Genomic DNA, 19,213 nt, shown 5'->3' with positions numbered 1-19,213 from the left:
TAATATTCATAATTTATCCTTACTAATCACACAATCTAATCCACATGTACCACTTAGTCACATAACACTCATACTCACATAACCAATAAATCTAGATTTTAGACACAGTATATGAAATTTAGTTTAGAGAGAAATTTACACATCGACAATACAATAACCCAGAATAAAATTTTGAAAACTATATAAGATAGAATAAAATATTAAATTTTATTCCTTTCTTTTTAAGAATAATTACTTTTATAACAATAAACAAATTTTGAAAAGTCCGGGTCATTATAATCTACCCTCCTTAAATGGACCCCGTCCTCGGAATCACAGAAAGAACGAGAGGGTGCAATATTAGTTAATCCATATTAATGCACATAACAAGCACATATCGACTATTCCCATCGCCAGAACAATATTAAATTAAGGTCAATCATAAGATTAAGAGTCTCGCACTAATTTGAAAACCTGGGATATTACAATAAGGAGTCATGCATTTGGCTTGATTAATCGAAGAAATATTCTGAGTGTAACATGCAGTGTTGACATCCTTGGCCCAAAATAAGTTGGTAACTTTGATTCATCTAGCATTGTTCTAGCTGCTTCAATCAATGATCTATTCTTTCTCTCAGCCACTCCATTTTATTGTGGTGTCCTTGCAGCTGAGAACTCATGCATGATTCCATTTTTTTCACAGAATAACCTCATAGTATAATTCTTGAACTCAGTTCTATTGTCACTCATAATTCTTCTTACTTTGAGATTATGATGATTGTTGACTTGCCTTACATGATTGATAATGATTTCACTAGCTTCATCTTTAGATCCAAGAAAATATGTCTATGAGAACTTTAAAAAACCATCCACAATCACTAGGCAATACTTCTTCTTTGAGATTGACAATACATTGACTGGCCCAAACAAATTCATGTGCAACAGTTGTAGAGGGTCATAAAATATTGATTCAAGTTTCCTTTTGAATGATGCTTTCACTTGTTTTCCTTTTTGACAAACACCACACAGTCCATCTTTCGATAACTCAACTTGAGGAATGCCTCTAACAAGGTCTTTCCTGACCAATTCATTCAAGGTCTTGTAGTTCAAATGAAATAGCTTCTTGTGCCATAACCAACTTTCATCTTGACTTGCTTTGCTGAAAAGACAAGTAATAGAATCTGAATTTGTTGAGTTGAAATCAGCTAAATACATGTTTCCTTTCCTCACTCCAGTGAGGACGACTTTGTTGTTTTCTTGCAGGTAACAACACAGGCTTCAGTTGTGAAAGTAACAGAGTTGCCTTTATCACATAGTTGACTGACACTCAAAATATTGTGTTTGAGTCCATCAACTAGAGCATCTTCTTTAATGATGACATTCTCTCTTGAAATCAAGCCATATCCGATTGTAAAACCTCTGTTGTCATCTCCAAAGGTAATGTTTGGGCCGACTCTTTCCTTGAACTCAGTGAGCAGGGTAGAATCTCCAATCATGTGCCTTGAGCAACCACTGTCCAGATATCATAGATTCTTTCTGTTTCCCTGATTTCTTGATAAACTAACTTCTATTTCATCTGACTTGGCCACTAGAGCTAGGTTGACATAGTTCATGTCTTCATCTGCATCCTCACCGTCAGCTGCCCAGTCATTTTCTTGAGTCAAGAAAGCCTTTTCCTTTTGTTTGAGCAACTCAAAGTATTTATTTTTGTAGTCCACAGGGCTTAAACCTCTTTTTCTCAAAAATTGGCTTTCTGCTCTCATTTGCAAAATGACCACTCAAGCCACATTTAAAACACTTGAATTTGGTTTTATAAACCATATTTCGGTTTGGCTTGGCAGCTTCAAAATTCTTCCTGAATTTGATCTTTGCAAATCTCCTTGATAGAAAGGCTAGATGTTCATCGACCTCATCCATTTCATCATGGTTTGTATAGTCTTCATCTTCAGCCATCAACCTTTAGCCCTTTCCTTCACAAATACTTGTGTTTGGTGCAGATTTGACAACTTCAACCTTCATCTCTTTTTCTCTCTCTTGTTCAGCTACCAATGTAATAGATCCACCCTCCTTTCTTCCTTTCTCTAACTTCTCTTCCTGCTCTATTTCGAGCTCATAGGTTTTTAAGATACTATACAGTCTCTCTAGAGTAAAGTCTATATACTCTTTAGTTTGGTAGATCCTTCTATCCTTCTATACAGCTTTAAACCATTTAAAATTTTTGAAATTAACTTAAAAGTGTCATTCAAGGATTCACTTTCCTCAAAGTGGAAGTATTCATATTGTTGTATAAGAAGCTGCATCTTGTTTTCTCTAACTTGCTTAGTTCCCTCACATAGCACTTGAATTTGATCCCAAATTTCCTTAGCAGTACTGCAGTTAATGACATTGTCAAACATATCTCCATCAATACCATTGAACATAATATTTGTAACACCACAGTCCCACATCGAGGAGATTTTGGACTTCTATTCAGTTTATAAGGCAAAGTACTGCTACTATATGCACCAACAAATCATGATCTTTTGAGGGCCTGTGCTGGGCTAGTCGTTACCCAAGTTGGCTACATTTGGATAGTAGGCTTCGACTTATTTTGGACTTAGAATTGGGTGTAATGACTGGGAATTTCGCGACGTAATTAAGTGAATAAAGTATGATTTTGTGGTGTAATTATAAATTATGTGATTTAATAAAGGGGTTAAATGATTATGTTAATTGTCCTTATTGTATATTAGTAACTGGGAGCGTAGAAAGATGCGTTCCAATTTAAAGAGTCAGCTTAGGAGTTAAGCTGTGTTGTCGGGCCGTCAGGAAGAACGGAACCCGTCTTAAAAAGGGGTTAAATGTTTAAATGTGAACTATGTGCTATTGTGTGAAATGGAATGTTTAAGTGAGTATCATGTTCTAGTGTCGTGTTAGTTGGTAAAGATAATTGTGAAGCGTAATTAAAACATTTAGTGTCGGGCCGTCGAGCAGAACGCAACCCGTTACATAAAAAAGAGAGGAATAATGTAATGACTGGGAAATTTGCAATGTAATTAAGTGAATAAAGTGTGATTTATGTGCCGTGATTATAAATTATGTGATTAAGTGATGATTAATTATCTTTATTGTATATTAATATCTTGGAGCGTAGATAGATGCGTTCCAATTTAAAAGTCAGCTTAAGAGTTAAGCTCTGTTGTCGGGCCGTCAGGTAGAACGGAACCCGTCCTAAAAATGGATTAAAATGTTTAAATGTCGAATATGTGTTAATATGTTAAATGAATGTTTAAGTAAGTATTGCCTTCTAATGACGTGTCGGTTGGTAAAGGTAATTGAGAAGCGTAATTGAAACGCTGAGCGTCGGGCCGTCAGGCAGAACGTGACCCGGTACTCATAAAGAGGAATAATGATAAAAAGGGAAATTTTTATGATCAGACATGAGTTGTGATGTGTGAGTATATGTGCTTGCTTGTCTGTATGCATGATTACGTGATCTGTTAATATTTTTATGGATTTAAGGGAATTATTTGATTTAAATAAGGTTTATTTAACCTTTGCACATTTTTATAAAATTATCTGAGTAAGGTAAAGGCATGAAATTTGTTTTGTTATCTTCTAAATAGTCCTAGAGACTTTCTAAAATGATAGACGGATTTATTTCATGATCGTTGCATTTTTTTAAATGATTTTATGTAATTAAAATGCTATTATTAGCATAAAATTGGAAAAATCATATAAAATCAACCGTACGCTCAAAAGTTTATTATGAGTAATGGTTGGAAAGCTAATTTCGAGATCCACGTCTTAAAATTATCATTCGTAATATTTTTCAACTTTTTGAGAGAGATATATTTAATATTTAATTCTGATTTTATTGGAGTAAAAAGATAAAGGAAATTAAACTAAAAAGGGTGATTAATAATTTACTAAACTACCCCTGTCCTCTATTACAAATATTAGCTCATTTTCTCCCCATTCTTTCTTTTTCTTTCCCGTGGCACTCTTCTCTCTCTCTCTCCCTCTCTCTCTCTCTCTCTCTCTCTCTCTCTCTCCCTTTCTTTCTCTCTCTCTCTCTCTCTCCCTCCCTCTCTCTCTCTCGCTCCCTCTCTCTCTCTCTCACTCTCCCTCTCTCTCCCTCTCTCTCTCTCTCTCTATCTCTCTCTCTCTCTCTCTCGATCACTCTAATCTCTCTCGGCTCTCTCTCCATCTCTCTTCTCTCTCTTACATGAAACAACAAAAACTCTTCCAAATTCAAAGATTTTATCATCCATAGTCTTCATTTTCGATATTATACTCAAACACCACTTGCATGTTAGTGTTTTTATAAGTTTCATAGTTCCATCTCCATGGTTGTGTTCAAGGAAATATGATTTTTTGATATATGATCATAAGAGAGTTTAAAGTGATTTTGTGGTTTAAAACTCAAGAGGAGACCCATTATGGGCACTCTTAAGTTCGACCACCACCGTCCATGATCCAAGGAGAGTCGGTGGGATTTTAGGAAAATGATGTGCTAGTTGAAATGATGTAGTTTTTGAGCTCTATGCACTTTAAAACTTGTATGTAGCCTTTGCATGTCTTGATTTCTTGAAAAGTTCAAAAGGGTTTTGTTTTTCTTTCGAAAATTTAAGTGTGTTGATTGATAAAAAGATTTTGATGATTGTTTTAAAAGTATTTGGACTTGTGTAGTTGATTGAGTGCTTGAGAAATCAAAATTTGCGGTTGCATGTTGAGGTTGTAGTTCGGTTTTTGTACTAATAAAAAAGGGAATTGGATTTTGTGACTTGATCTTGGTGTAAACTAAGTTTAATTAGTAAGAAATGAGATTGCATGTTGATTTAAAAGAGGAATTAGTGATGCATGTCATTATTTGGTTCTTGAATTGTGATTTGTGGTTTTAGCCGAATGAAAAATGGGTCTAAAAGGGGTTTGGTTTGATGCTAAGTGAATGCATGTATGTTTAATTGGAAAATTCGATTAGGATTTGAGTCACTAAGTGATGTTTTAATGTGTAATTCAAAAATTATGATTAAAATGAGTGTTTGATTTAATTAAGAGATGAATTTGAATTGCATGTAAGCATATATGTAACACCCCCAGATCCGGGGTCGGGGATCCGGGTCGTCACGGTCTTTCTTTCCACAATATCACTTCACTTAATTAATAATAATAACCTTATGCTGTGACCCCACACTAACACACACCACAACCCGTTATAGTCTCAGAGATGAAATTTAAATAAGTACAAGTCTTTGAATCCACAATTTAAAAGTTATTACAACCCAAAATGATTACTTGATAAATTTACAGTTAATTGCCATTATCTGCCACAAGTTATAATTATACATAATTTGATTCTCAAAAATAGAATGCCTGATCTACCAATAGATCTACCTCTGCAGCTATAGCAGCCACAACATCATCGGGAAGACGCGGGACGCTTCCCACGCGCTTGTGCTGGGTCTGCTGGAGTCTGGCCATCTTTCCTAACTGTTGTTGTGTGATGAAGAAATAAAGCAAGAGTGAGCCTTACAGCTCGCAAGATAATATATAGTGATAACAATAATATAAGTATCTAAATGGATACTTACTAGAATCTTTTATCATGAGTAAGATAATTACTTACTAGATATAAGTAAAAACAAGGGATGAAGTTACCAAATACTTCATTATACTTATATCATTTATAAAGCTACTTGAACTACCACTGTTCAAAGTATAATGAGCTTTCAACAGTTCATCACATAGATGAGACTACCAGACAAGATTTGAATAGATTAAATCTTTGAAATATTATTAAAGGAAATGAAGTTATGATATACTTCATTTAGTTCTGATATATATATATATATATCCACATATACATCTTCTTTATACATTTCCTGAAAACCTCTGTCATGTAAAGTATGAACAGAATTGCAATATCCAATAAATTTGGAAAGGAAAAGAATTTGGCATAAACCAGATATCTTGTTGATCAGGCAAAGATACCCATAATTAACCTTTTCTACTAGTAGATGGACGAATTCCCCACTGGTCATCACCCTGGTCGCAATAGGACCTTATGCTGGACTGCCACTCAGCCACTTATGCATTTGATGGACTCCCACTGAGCCACTTACACTATCATGGATGCCCACTGAACCCATGTTGCTTATGCCGACTCAATAGATGGACTTACTTCCCGAACATTGGGTAAGTAATCAATTCATTTACCAAAACTGCAACCTTGTTGCGAATATAAAATACACCATAGAGCCGGATCCCTCAGGTTTTGAGCGAGTATTTAAATTCCCTTAAAAAGGAAGATCTTAAATATAAAAATGAGTTTTGGGATCCGCTCTAACTTTTAAAAATCATTTTGAAGACTCGAAAACACTTTATAGAGTGTTTGGAGTAAAGCTGATTTAATGAAGTAAATCAGTCCCCAGAATATTTAGAAAATGACTGAATATTATTATTTAAATAATATTCCCATAAAGAATAATCTTTATAAAAATAATTGAAGTACAAGTATTAAAACTTATACTTTAAACGAGTATTAAATAACCAAAGATATACTTATATGAAAGTACTATCTTTATTTGAATAATCGAAAATAAGTTTGATTATTGACTTATTTGAATAATCGAAAATAAGTTTGATTATTGACACCTTATTCTTTAATAAAATAAAGAATATACCTCAGCAAATAATCGGAGTCATAGATCCTCAAATGAATATTCAAATAATATTCATTAAATAATATAAACTGAGTCATAAGCCCTCGAATGAATATTCAAATAATATTCAATAAATAATATAAAAGAGTCATAAGCCCTCGAATGAATATTCAAATAATATTCAGATAAATAAATAAAAGGGTCATAAGCCCTCAAATGAATATTCAAATAATATTCAGATAAATAAATAAAAGGAGTCATAAGTCCCCAAATGAATATTCAAATAATATTCAGATAAATAAATAAAAGGAGTCATAAGTCCCCGAATGAATATTCAAAATAATATTAATTAATAAAATAAAAGGAGTCATAAGTCCTCGAATGAATATTCAAAATAATATTCATTTAATATAAAGGAGTCATACGCCTTCGAATAATATTCGAAATAATATTCAATAATAAAATAAAGTTAAAGTTATCGAATAAACCTTATTCGATTAATAGTTTTAAAAACTATGACCATATATATATATAAGTATATATATATATATTTATATCCATATATACAAAATCTACTCGGGATCCTCGACTCCCGGTTTTAGAAAATATTTTCACCTTTGGGTCCCTGTACTAAGGGTATATGCAAATTACCGCTATCCTCTAGCATAGGTATTATCAACTGAATCAACAGATATATATGGAAAGAATGCGAAACAGGCATGCATATATATATATACCATAGCAGCATGCTTCAATATATTACATCATTTGCTAATTAACCAACATGCATCTATCGCAAGATAATGCAAATACATATATTCATCACAACAACAGTTATAACGGGTAGAAAACTTGCCTGAGCGACTTGGAGTGATAAAAGGCTCGGGACGAGTCTGGTAACCTATAAACAATAAGTAAGTTGGAATTAAACCAAAGTCACTTGTAAATCTATACTTTAACTAACTTAGACTCTAACGCTTGTTTTGCGCTTATTGATTCTCTTAAGTCACTCGAGTACCCTCGGCTCCACCATTTTTAATAAATTAACCATTATGAGTTTTAAAGCGATTCCTTCGCGAGTGTCTTACCAACTGCCTAACACTCTTACCATAATTGTTTCATACATTAATTAACCATTTTTGGTCTTTAACCTATGTTTCAAAGTAAGGCGAGGGGAAATCAAACGAACTACATATCAAAATGAAGCTCGTAACATGAACTATCTAAACATGACAATGGTCATAATCTAGCAGGGAGTTCTCGGGTCCAAATGTTATGAACAAAAGCAGTCTAAAGTAAATCGGACATTACGACGGCTATATTTACGCGATTACCAATGTTTAAACTACTCCAATTAACCACCAACCAACTCATAACCATCAATACAACAAAACTTCACCGAAACCATACCACATCAGTCCATAATCTCCAAGGTTTTCAACTCAAACAACCACAATCAAGACCTATGAACTATAATCAAGCTTCAATTACCAAAACACTTCCAAATCAAACCAAACTACTAATAATCACAATCTATGCTTCTCATTTCACAAAACCAACCATTAAACTTACTAACAAATAAAGTAAAGGCTAGGGTTTGAAGTTTATACCTTCCTTGGGAGGTGTTAAGTTGCTAGGAAGCCTTAGGGAGCCTCCTACAAGCTTGATCTTTCCAAAGAAATCAAGAACACAAAGTTAGGCTTTGAAGTTTCTAAACGTCCGATTTAAAGAACTGTAAAAATGAGGGTCTTACCATGATTATTTGGACAAGACTTGTGAACAAGAGTTGTAGGTCATCTCAATACCTTTCCAATGAGCTATAGAACACAATATTTGAGTGAGAAATGAAGGAGATACAGCAGTTTTAGTGTGCTGGTTCTGTTTTGGCCGAGAGCATGAAGAACAATGCCTTGGTTTCTTTTTGATTTTGATGAAAAATGATTTGCTTGGCTTGGTTGGTTTGATTTTTGTGTTTGTTTTAGTAAATTACCTAGTTGCCCTTGATTTTGTGTGGTTAAAAACCCACCACATCTCCTTCCTTCCCATGTCATGCTTGTGTCATCCTCATGATGTCATCCTCCCCTCCTTGTCCTCTTCTCATTGGTTGGGTGACATCATCCTCTCTAATCCCTTTGATTAACTTCCTAATTGTTTGCCTAATGACCGCTGATCTGTTATACTGTTCGCTTAACTTTCGTTTTCGTTTATCGTTTGAGGGATCATACCCGGGATCTTATTACTTAGGTTCCCTTAACCTTTCTCAATACATTATATTCCTTTTTATGATCCTCTATTATAATCCTTTAATTTAAATCCTTTTATCCTGTTACCTTATACTCAATTCTTTCCGTATCTATTGGATTTCCGGGAAAAATCAAAGTGTTCGGATTTGGATTCTGACGATCTTTACATACACTTATATCCCATATAAAGTACTAATAAAATCTCAGAATATCCATATCAGAACCCCTATATAGTGTGGCATGAAAAGTTTTCTCATTCAGCAAAAACACTATTCATAAGGGTTTCAAAATTTCCCAAAAAGTGGGGTTATTACAGTCTCCCCTCCTTAAAAGGATTCCGTCCCGGAATTAGATAGAAAATGAATTGGGATACTTTCTTAGCATTACACTTTCTAACTCTCAAATAAATTTTCCCACATTGTGGTTCTTCCATCAAACTCTGAATAGTTTGATAACCCTTCTCCTAAGCACTTGTTCCCTTTTCACTCTACAACCCTTCCTGGTTGCTCCATATAGATTACGTCGGGTTGCATATCTATGCGCTCATATGCCCCTATTTATCTGGCATCTGAATTACACTTCCTTAACACTGATACGTGAGACACGTTACGACCCGCTACATGTTCGGGGTTAGGGCTAGCTCCAATGCTATCCTCCCAATACGTCTTAATATATCCAAGGGTCCAACAATTCGTGGACTTAGCTTTCATTTCTTTCCGAACCTCATCCTTCCTTTCCAAGGAAATACCTATAACAACACTAGGTCCCCTATTTCATACTGTTTTTCCTTTCGTGTCAAATCAACATACTTATCATGTCCATCTTGGGCTACTACAAGCCGTCCTCTGATTAGATCTATCATATCCTTGGTCCTTTGGACTACTGCGGGTCCGAGCATCTTGCGCTCTACAACTTCATCCTAACATAAGGGAGATCGACATTGTCTTCCCTCAAGGATCTCATAAGGCGATACCTCAATACTGACATATGATCTATTTTCGTAAGAAAACTCAACCCGTGTTAAGTGATCATTCCAATTTCTTTCAAGTCTATTGCACAGACTCTCATTATAGCTTTTAGCATTAGAGCTTTTGCTTCTCACTACCCATCCTTTTTCCCAGTTCGTAGTCGCTACTATCTTCCGTTCCTAATATTATACTAGTTATACTTTTGCTCATTAGCGTTCTATAACCTTTTAATAACCACGTCAACCTTAGTATCACGAATGTGTTTCCATTCCGAATACTACCACAACTTTATTACTCCTTTTTCAGCTGTTTCTATTTCCCAAAGTTTGATCAATCATATAGAAGTAAAGGAATTTGTTGAGAGATCACTATGATCATGAACACTTGTTATCTCGCATAGTTAGTACAGAAGGTGGCCAGCCTTTAGTACTTGACAAGCAATTAAACAATAGTTGGTATCCTACTAGGCTTCTATCACACAGATAGATAGTCATTCGACAATACCTCCCCTTCTGGAAGGGTTGTTCTTCTCAACTTACATGAAATGAGAAGAAGAGAAAAGAACGAACTGAAGAGAATTGTATATATAAAAAAAATATACTGCCACAAAATATCTGGCTTGGAACCTACCTCTGAACTATAGAGGTTTGTCATAGGAGAACAAAACATATATGTATTTATATCAACATCAAGTATTATAACATCCTATTTCACATGCCTAAATATTTTTGCTATTCCGTCCATCATTCTATGGACCCATGCTCTTCCTCGAGCTTATACACAATCACCTTTGAAACTCCCTCGACATCGAAAATCGAATCTGGGATCTCATTCTATGCATTATCGTTACTAGAATTCTATGCTTGCACCGTAACCTTCCTCGTATAATAATACGACTCTCTATTGATAAGAAAGAATAATAATTCACTAGGTAGATACTCTACTTAATTAGTCTATCAATGATAACTTATACACTACCACGACCCGATTAGTGGTACTCAATCTCAACACCCATTCCAATACAACTCTCACGGTTGTAATCAGCTCATTACTCGCAGAATCATTGCTGCCTTACTATGGTCCACCACTGACCTACTGTAGTCATTCATTTTCCATGAAGTCTTAATAGCTAACCATACGGAGTCCATACATCTCGTATCTAATTCTCCTAAGGAGTTAACATAACCACCAATCACAATTCATGAAGAACACTCCAAACTCTGACGTACTTTCATGACGTGAAGTAGATAAAATTACAGAAGAGTTTCAATCAAAGCAACGATAGCAGGTTAATACCATTCTTAATCATATGCCTTAAATAGAAGACTTAACTCAAAGGTTCGTCTAGTCCTTTTTGAAACATGGTCCTGGCTTATCTCAAGATAGGACCTCCTAAGATAGATAGCCCGCTCATGGCGATTACACGAATTAAACCTTTACCAACTACTATTACGGTTGGGTATTGCACAGTCATCAGAAGGAATGTCAATCTTCCAAACCATAATACAACCTTCACAGTTTTAACCATCCTCACTGTATTATTTTGGCACAAGCGCCTATAATTATCCTCTTACCTTTAAAGTGTCGGCCACCTCTTTGGCCTTTCCTGATAGTAAAATTTCCTTACAGTCAATTTCATTTTAACCACTTTCACAAATTTTCTACCCTATTTCCGATCACTGCTTGAGTGAAGATGTTTTCCTTAAAATCTGATAAGTAAAAAAAAAATCACCATTTTTCCATAAGTTATTGCCTCAGTCTTTAGAGGTTAATCACTGTCATGACTGACTCTCAATCATAATTAGAACATCTTTTATCTTAAGTCCTAATTGCCCTGAATAATTTCGACCATTACTGGTTCGATCCATACTTTCTCGTGGTTTAACACGTGCCCCACTTGGCAACACTATAATTACGTCATATTTCCTTTATCCACATTTCTATTCTTGAGAATTTTGAATATTACCTTTCTCCTTGTAAAACCTCTAAGGTTATCCTTGAATCGTTCCTCCTTTATTCCCTAGATACAGGGCATATCAAAATACCATATACTAATACTAGAATCATTGTCTATATACTTTTGAAAAAAAATTTCTCCACTGATTCTTTAAAGGTTGTTATTACCTTAATCCTTTCCAATTCATACTGTCAAATTTCATACTATCCCTATTAAGGGTGAAATGCCAACCTTTATGCATTCCCCTAGGATTCATTTTAAGTTACCGATGTTCTATCCTTAATTCCACCTTTGAAAAGGTACATGCATCCATCCATGGATAAACCAAGTCATATATCCTTGATAGATTATCTTCTTCATCATTCCCACCTCGATAGTCTATACCTAACTTCATAATAGCATCCTTATTCAAATTGAGGTCAATCCATATGGCCTCCAAAAGATAACAATGGTCATCCGCTTTTCTTTCCTGATTTGGTAATGATAACATGGATGTTCTGGAAGATATTGGTCATGTTCAACGTGAACTTCTTCTTAATAATTCCTTATTTACTTTTGTTGTTTATCTCAACAGTCACCTCAATGTTGGGATACCTCTCATACCTGGCGTCTCCCTTTCTGAGTATCGAGCCACCGGTCTTACATTTCACATTATTGAAGGTCACTTCCTTCATCTAATTTTCCTACTTTCTTACTTTCTTGTCTCCTTAGTCTATCCGCGTCTTATTATTTATCCTTCGAACTATCTAAAGGTTTCCTTGAATCCTCCCAACTTAAAGGGGATAAAATGTACATAACTCGTATGCCTTCAACCATCAACTTTAACTCATGGTGAATCACCCTCATCCTGACGATTACATACTTTTCTATGTCTATTGCTACGAGTCTTTAGGGTTTCCTCATACCCAACTCCCTTATCATACCTCAAACTCTATTGCCTTTATATTCCTTTCCACTTCAGTTTCTTTTTATTTTCCTTTCTCTTATCATTATTTCATGAACTAACACAACATAAGTATTGATTCCAAACATCCCGTCATTCTGGATTCGTGTCCTCAGAACGAATCTTGATAACTTTTACAACTTAGATTCATAATTCATCATACTCATCCACTTTTGTTCTAGCTCCAAAGCTTTTACACTATCTCCTTATCTTTGGGAATTACTTTCCCGAAAACAATTGACTGAACTTAAATCAGTTTATTCTAACCTCTGGCTCCGTGCCTTTCTTGGTCTTTCACCAGCGGGTGGTCTCTCTCTTAAGAGGGTAAGTGACAAAAACAGTCTTTTGTGGTTCGTCAATCATTCAGAATCTCAAATGATTCCTCTATTTCCTTTAGCCAGGCTCTTGCCTCAACTAGGTCAACCTGTTCCTTGGAACTCTGAGAGCTTAGAGACTTAAAGGTCCTGAAAGAATTTCCTATCGCATTGTTTCCTCAAGGTGGTGGTTGGGGATAATAGTCTAAGTTCTGTCTAGACAGGTCCATGAATTGCCGTATAGGAGTACCGTCTCGGGTCTCCTTTCCTTACTCGACTTTTTGTTTCCTTAGTATGAAATGTTTCATCCTACTCCCCATAATTGGGGTCATCTTTTAATTTAAAATCCTCATTTTCCACTCCATTATGTCATGGGTTCCTTCTATCTTGATGGCGACCTCCCTGATTATCACGTTCAGGGTTTGCTCTAAATCTTATTCCTCAAACTATGGCTCTCATCTAAGTTCTCATCCTTACGCTCTTGAACTTTCGGAACCCAAATTCTATAGGAATACCTCATTATTCCCTTATCATCTTTCTCTGGCACCGTATGCTCTTTTCCAATAATTCGGTCTCTATTGCAATCTCAAACAGCTTTTCGGTACCGGCTCCGGTTACCTTCACTACTATTTCCAAAATCTCTTATAAACTCTCCCAAAGACATTATCATCTTGAGTCTCTCCTTTTTACTAAGGGCATCAGCCACCACATTGGCTTTCCCCGAATGATAAAGAATCTCCCAATCATTATTCTTGATTAGCTCTAACTGCCTCCTCTGGCATATGTTGAGCTCTTTCTACGTGAAAATGTACTAGAGCACTTATGGCTTAGGTAATTCTCGTACTTCTCTCCATACAAGTAGTGCCTCCAATCTTTAGGGTAAAACTATTGCCACGAGCCTAAGCTCATGGGCGGGGATATCGAATTTCATATTACCTTAATTGTCTTGACATGTACGCGATTACCTTACCGTGCTGCATAAGCACGCACCCTAAGCCCTTGTGCGAAGCGTCACTACACTTCACAAAATCTCCTTTTCCATCCGGCAATGCCAGCATAGGGGCCATCACCAACCTCTGCTTCAGTTCTTGAAAGCTGTTCTCGCATTTCTCTGTCCATTCGAACTTCTCAGTCTTACGAGTAAGCCGCGTTAAAGGGGTTACTATCTTTACAAACTTGAACGAACCTCCGGTAGTGACCGGCCAATCCTACCTCTGGTAGTCGACCTAACCATGGTCATCAATTCATCAGTGGTCCTTTATCCAATCTTGTCAGGATCCTCCATGGGATCCTCCTCAACAACTATCCCTTCTAGGACAACATCCTCAACCGCTACATCCTCAATATCAACATCATTCGGTCCTGCATTAGGACACTCTATCGGATCCACAATCCGATCTCCAATTAGTAATAAAACATCATCGCGCTGTTGCTCCTCAACCTCAGGGTTCGGAGTCCCGCTACCATATACGATAACGAACTACGCTCCTATCACGATATTTATAAGGGTTCCCATAAGGGTTTTAACTGTCAGTACTACGTTAGGTAGCCCGACTATGAACTTGGCAAGAGTTCTTATTATCTTTGTGAACTTATTATCTTAACGTCACATCATCTCTGAGGTTTATAACGCTTAGCTCTGATACCACTTCTGTAACACCCCCAGATCCGGGGTCGGGGATCCGGGTCGTCACGGTCTTTCTTTCCACAATATCACTTCACTTAATTAATAATAATAACCTTATGCTGTGACCCCACACTAACACACACCACAACCCGTTATAGTCTCAGAGATGAAATTTAAATAAGTACAAGTCTTTGAATCCACAATTTAAAAGTTATTACAACCCAAAATGATTACTTGATAAATTTACAGTTAATTGCCATTATCTGCCACAAGTTATAATTATACATAATTTGATTCTCAAAAATAGAATGCCTGATCTACCAATAGATCTACCTCTGCAGCTATAGCAGCCACAACATCATCGAGAAGACGCGGGACGCTTCCCACGCGCTTGAACTGGGTCTGCTGGAGTCTGACCATCTTTCCTAACTGTTGTTGTGTGATGAAGAAATAAAGCAAGAGTGAGCCTTACAGCTCGCAAGATAATATATAGTGATAACAATAATATAAGTATCTAAATGGATACTTACTAGAATCTTTTATCATGAGTAAGATAATTACTTACTAGATATAAGTAAAAACAAGGGATGAAGTTACCAAATACTGCACTATACTTATATCATTTATAAAGCTACTTGAACTACCACTGTTGAAAGCTCATTATACTTTGAACAGTGGTAGTTCAAGTAGCTTTATAAATGATATAAGTATAGTGAAGTATTTGGTAACTTCATCCCTTGTTTTTACTTATATCTAGTAAGTAATTATCTTACTCATGATAAAAGATTCTAGTAAGTATCCATTTAGATACTTATATTATTGTTATCACTATATATTATCTTGCGAGCTGTAAGGCTCACTCTTGCTTTATTTCTTCATCACACAACAACAGTTAGGAAAGATGGCCAGACTCCAGCAGACCCAGCGCAAGCGCGTGGGAAGCGTCCCGCGTCTTCCCGATGATGTTGTGGCTGCTATAGCTGCAGAGGTAGATCTATTGGTAGATCAGGCATTCTATTTTTGAGAATCAAATTATGTATAATTATAACTTGTGGCAGATAATGGCAATTAACTGTAAATTTATCAAGTAATCATTTTGGGTTGTAATAACTTTTAAATTGTGGATTCAAAGACTTGTACTTATTTAAATTTCATCTCTGAGACTATAACGGGTTGTGGTGTGTGTTAGTGTGGGGTCACAACATAAGGTTATTATTATTAATTAAGTGAAGTGATATTGTGGAAAGAAAGACCGTGACGACCCGGATCCCCGACCCCGGATCTGGGGGTGTTACAATATATGTATGATTTGGTTCAAATTTTGTTGGTAAAGAAAAGGGTGTTAGTTTAAATGTTGGATTATGCTAGAACTAAAGTTGCATGGTGTAATTTTTGAGAAATTTGATTGTATAAATAGGGTTATGGTTAGAATTTTGATGTTAAAAGAAAGTAAAATGATTCTTTTAAAGGTTTTGATTGAGCTATGTGTTTATGTGAGCTAAAGTGAGTATTTGATTGATTTTGTGCTTAGTAAGTACAATTAGGCCGAATAGGCCATAGGAATTAAAAGTCAAAACTTGGTTTTGATAATCAAAAGAATGATTGGGTGTGTATATGTGAATATCTATGGATTTGTTTGTTTGATTGTAGTATGTGGTTCGAATTAAGGAATAAAAGAAAAGGGAACTAAGTTGTTTGATTTTAAAAGATCTATAAGTGATAGTTATGGTCATAAAGATTTAGTTATGAATGAATCATGTACTCGTATGAGTTATAATAGTTTGATTTGAAGAATAGTTGAGAATAAAGCGAGTATAAGTTGATTATTGAGTATATAAGGATATAAAGGCTGTGAGAAAAGAATGTGTTATGTGCTATGTGCATGTATGTATAAGCTATACTCGTATAGTTCGAATCGAGTTATCGTATTGAGTGAACATTCCGGGAACGTGAGTTGAGAAACTAATTAAGGTTTTACATTTGGATTGTAGATTCGGAGTGTGAGGGCATTCAGGCTAGGAAAGGAAAAGGTATACTAGGTGGCAGTAGTTCAACCTTTAGGAAAGCGAATTCAGGCAAGTAACTCTATTTACCTGTGTAAATGGTTATAAAGAGGATATTGTTCATGCCATGTAGAGTATTGAACTGTTAAAGTAATGAACCCCTGTTATTGACTTTGTGATAAGTGGATTTTATATCCACTTGGAATGCTTTATTACAAGCTTAAATTGGTATTTTGGACTCAAGTTGTTGGTATTTTGATATGTTTTTATGTTATTGCATTTCAGGTATCAGTTAAATGAAGAAAAGAGCTTTTAAAGGAAATATGATGAAAACTGATCATAATTGGAAGCCAAGGCCATTTTCAAGTTGTAGAGAATCTCGTTAGCTTCGCGTGGGCAGTTGAATCGCCTAATTCTGACGAGTAGAACTCAAGTTATGGCCAAAACAAGATTCATCAGAAATTTTCCCAGTCAGTAGGTGAGCGCCCGCTCAGCAGAGCTGAGCGGCCGCCCAGAGAGCTGGGCGGCTGCCCAGAGAGCTGAGCATCCGCTTAGGAGAGCTGAGCGGCCGCTTAGGAGAGCTGAGCGGCCGCTCAGGGCGCGGCTGGTCGCTGATTTCGCTGAAAAAGCCTTTTTTGAGTGGAATTTGATGATTTTAAGGGTCCAGGTCCACTAGGGGCATATATATACTTAAAAAAAGGGTTTTCATCATCCGGGAAGATTGGGATACCAAGGAAAAGACCTAGAAGCACAGAACAACTCCAAAAAAGAAGATCTTGTTTTCAACTTGTGATTCTTTAAATTAGTTATAACTTTGGATGCTCGTTTTCGTTCTTGTTGAACCTAGATCTCGGTTATTCATACTTTAATTATTATTCAGTTTATTAAAACCTTATTTTATACCATGCTTTCATTGGAACCCATGGTGACGATGATTTCGATTATGGGCTAATCTTTATCATGAGGTTCTAGCGGATTTACTTATGAATTTCAATAGTTAATTTGTTTCGATATCTTGGTGTGTGGTAATTGATTGATATCCTAGTATTGGTTGTGCTTATTCGTCTTATGTGCGTAGCTAATATATAAGATAGCGTGTTAATCTCTATTGAAGCGATAGTGAATATAGAGGTTTAGAACTTGCCATGCTAGCATGGGTTCATGTATGTGTATGCATGATTCGTAGGTAACTCTAACCGTTTTACTTGCCCTGTGTAATCAAGATAGATAACTTGTGCTTAAACCGTTATGTTATCAAATTCTATAGAAATATAGGGTCTCAATATAATTGGTGCCTATTCAGCTTCTATCTGATTAGTGTCATCACCATCACATGCTAAGTTTAAGAACGAAAAGGCTATTGAATGAAGTATTTAATGAAGTTAAAATCCCATGTTTGTCATATATATTAATTCAACCTCAATTCTCTTAGTTAATGTTATTTATTATAATCTCTTAATTTAATCAAAACCTAATTTGTTATTTGTCTTAGCATTGAACGATAGCCATACATGGTTGCATAGGTGCATAAATTGAACTTAACCTAAACCAGTGTCTGTGGGATCGAATCTTATTTATATCTTATACTACTTGCGAACGCGTATACTTGCGTGTATTTTATCACGTGTTTTCGCCCTAACAAGTTTTTGGCGCCGCTGCCGGGGACTCGGTGTTAATTTTTAGTTTATGTGCTTGTCATCAGTGGTCGTTAAAGTTCACTGACTCAGATTCTTTACTTTCACGGTTTATTTGTTTGTGTTTCAGGTACTCATTACAATGGGAGATCCAGCAGCACGAATGAGAGCCTTGATGGATTTTTCTCAACCCAAGATCAATGACATTCAATCTTGCATTGTACGGCCAGCTATCACAGCTAATACCTTTGAGATCAAGCCTGGCATAATTCAGTGGGTATAGACTTCAGTCCAGTTTGGGGGTTCTCCAACGGAAGATCCCAATACACACATTAGGGATTTCATAGAGATCTGCGACACCTTCAAGTTCAACGGTATTTCTGAAGATGCTGTGAAGTTGAGACTGTTCCCATTCTCTCTGAGGGACAAGGCTAAGAGATGGTTACACTCTCTCCCAGCTGATTCGCTTACTACTTGGGAAGATCTTGCTCAAAAGTTTCTTACTAAATTCTTCACTATGGCGAAGACAGTTGCACTCAGGAATGCTATTACTCAATTTGCGCAGCAAACGGGAGAATCGCTATGTGAAGCTTGGGAGCGCTACAAGGAGATGCTTAGGAAGTGTCCATATCATGGAATTCCTGATTGGATGATCATCACTTGTTTTTACAATGGGTTGGGAGTACAGTCCAGACCCATGCTCGATGCAGCAGCAGGCGGAGCATTATGGGCAAAGAGTTATGAGGAAGCTTATGATCTAATTGAACTGATGGCTGCTAATGAATATCAGCATCCAACCCAGAGATATCCACAGGGAAAGGTAGCAGGAGTTCTTGAAGTGGATACAGCTACGACTATCACTGCTCAACTAAAGGCGTTGTCTATGAAGATCGATTCTCTG

The 19,213-nt window shown here is 36.1% G+C and overlaps 1 non-coding gene across 1 annotated transcript; it reads right to left on the bottom strand.

Moving 5' to 3' along the window:
* Nucleotides 1–18,844: 18,844 nt before the first annotated feature.
* LOC141716158 (small nucleolar RNA R71) lies at nt 18,845–18,951 on the bottom strand. Its single transcript, XR_012572878.1, has one exon. It is a non-coding gene; the product is annotated as a small nucleolar RNA R71 (small nucleolar RNA).
* Nucleotides 18,952–19,213: the final 262 nt, after the last annotated feature.

Source organism: Apium graveolens, chromosome 3, assembly GCF_009905375.1.
Source record: "Apium graveolens cultivar Ventura chromosome 3, ASM990537v1, whole genome shotgun sequence".
Classification (NCBI taxonomy): Eukaryota; Viridiplantae; Streptophyta; class Magnoliopsida; order Apiales; family Apiaceae; genus Apium; species Apium graveolens.
Note: the sequence above shows the minus strand (reverse complement) of the source record. Positions and strands in the feature narration are given on the sequence as shown.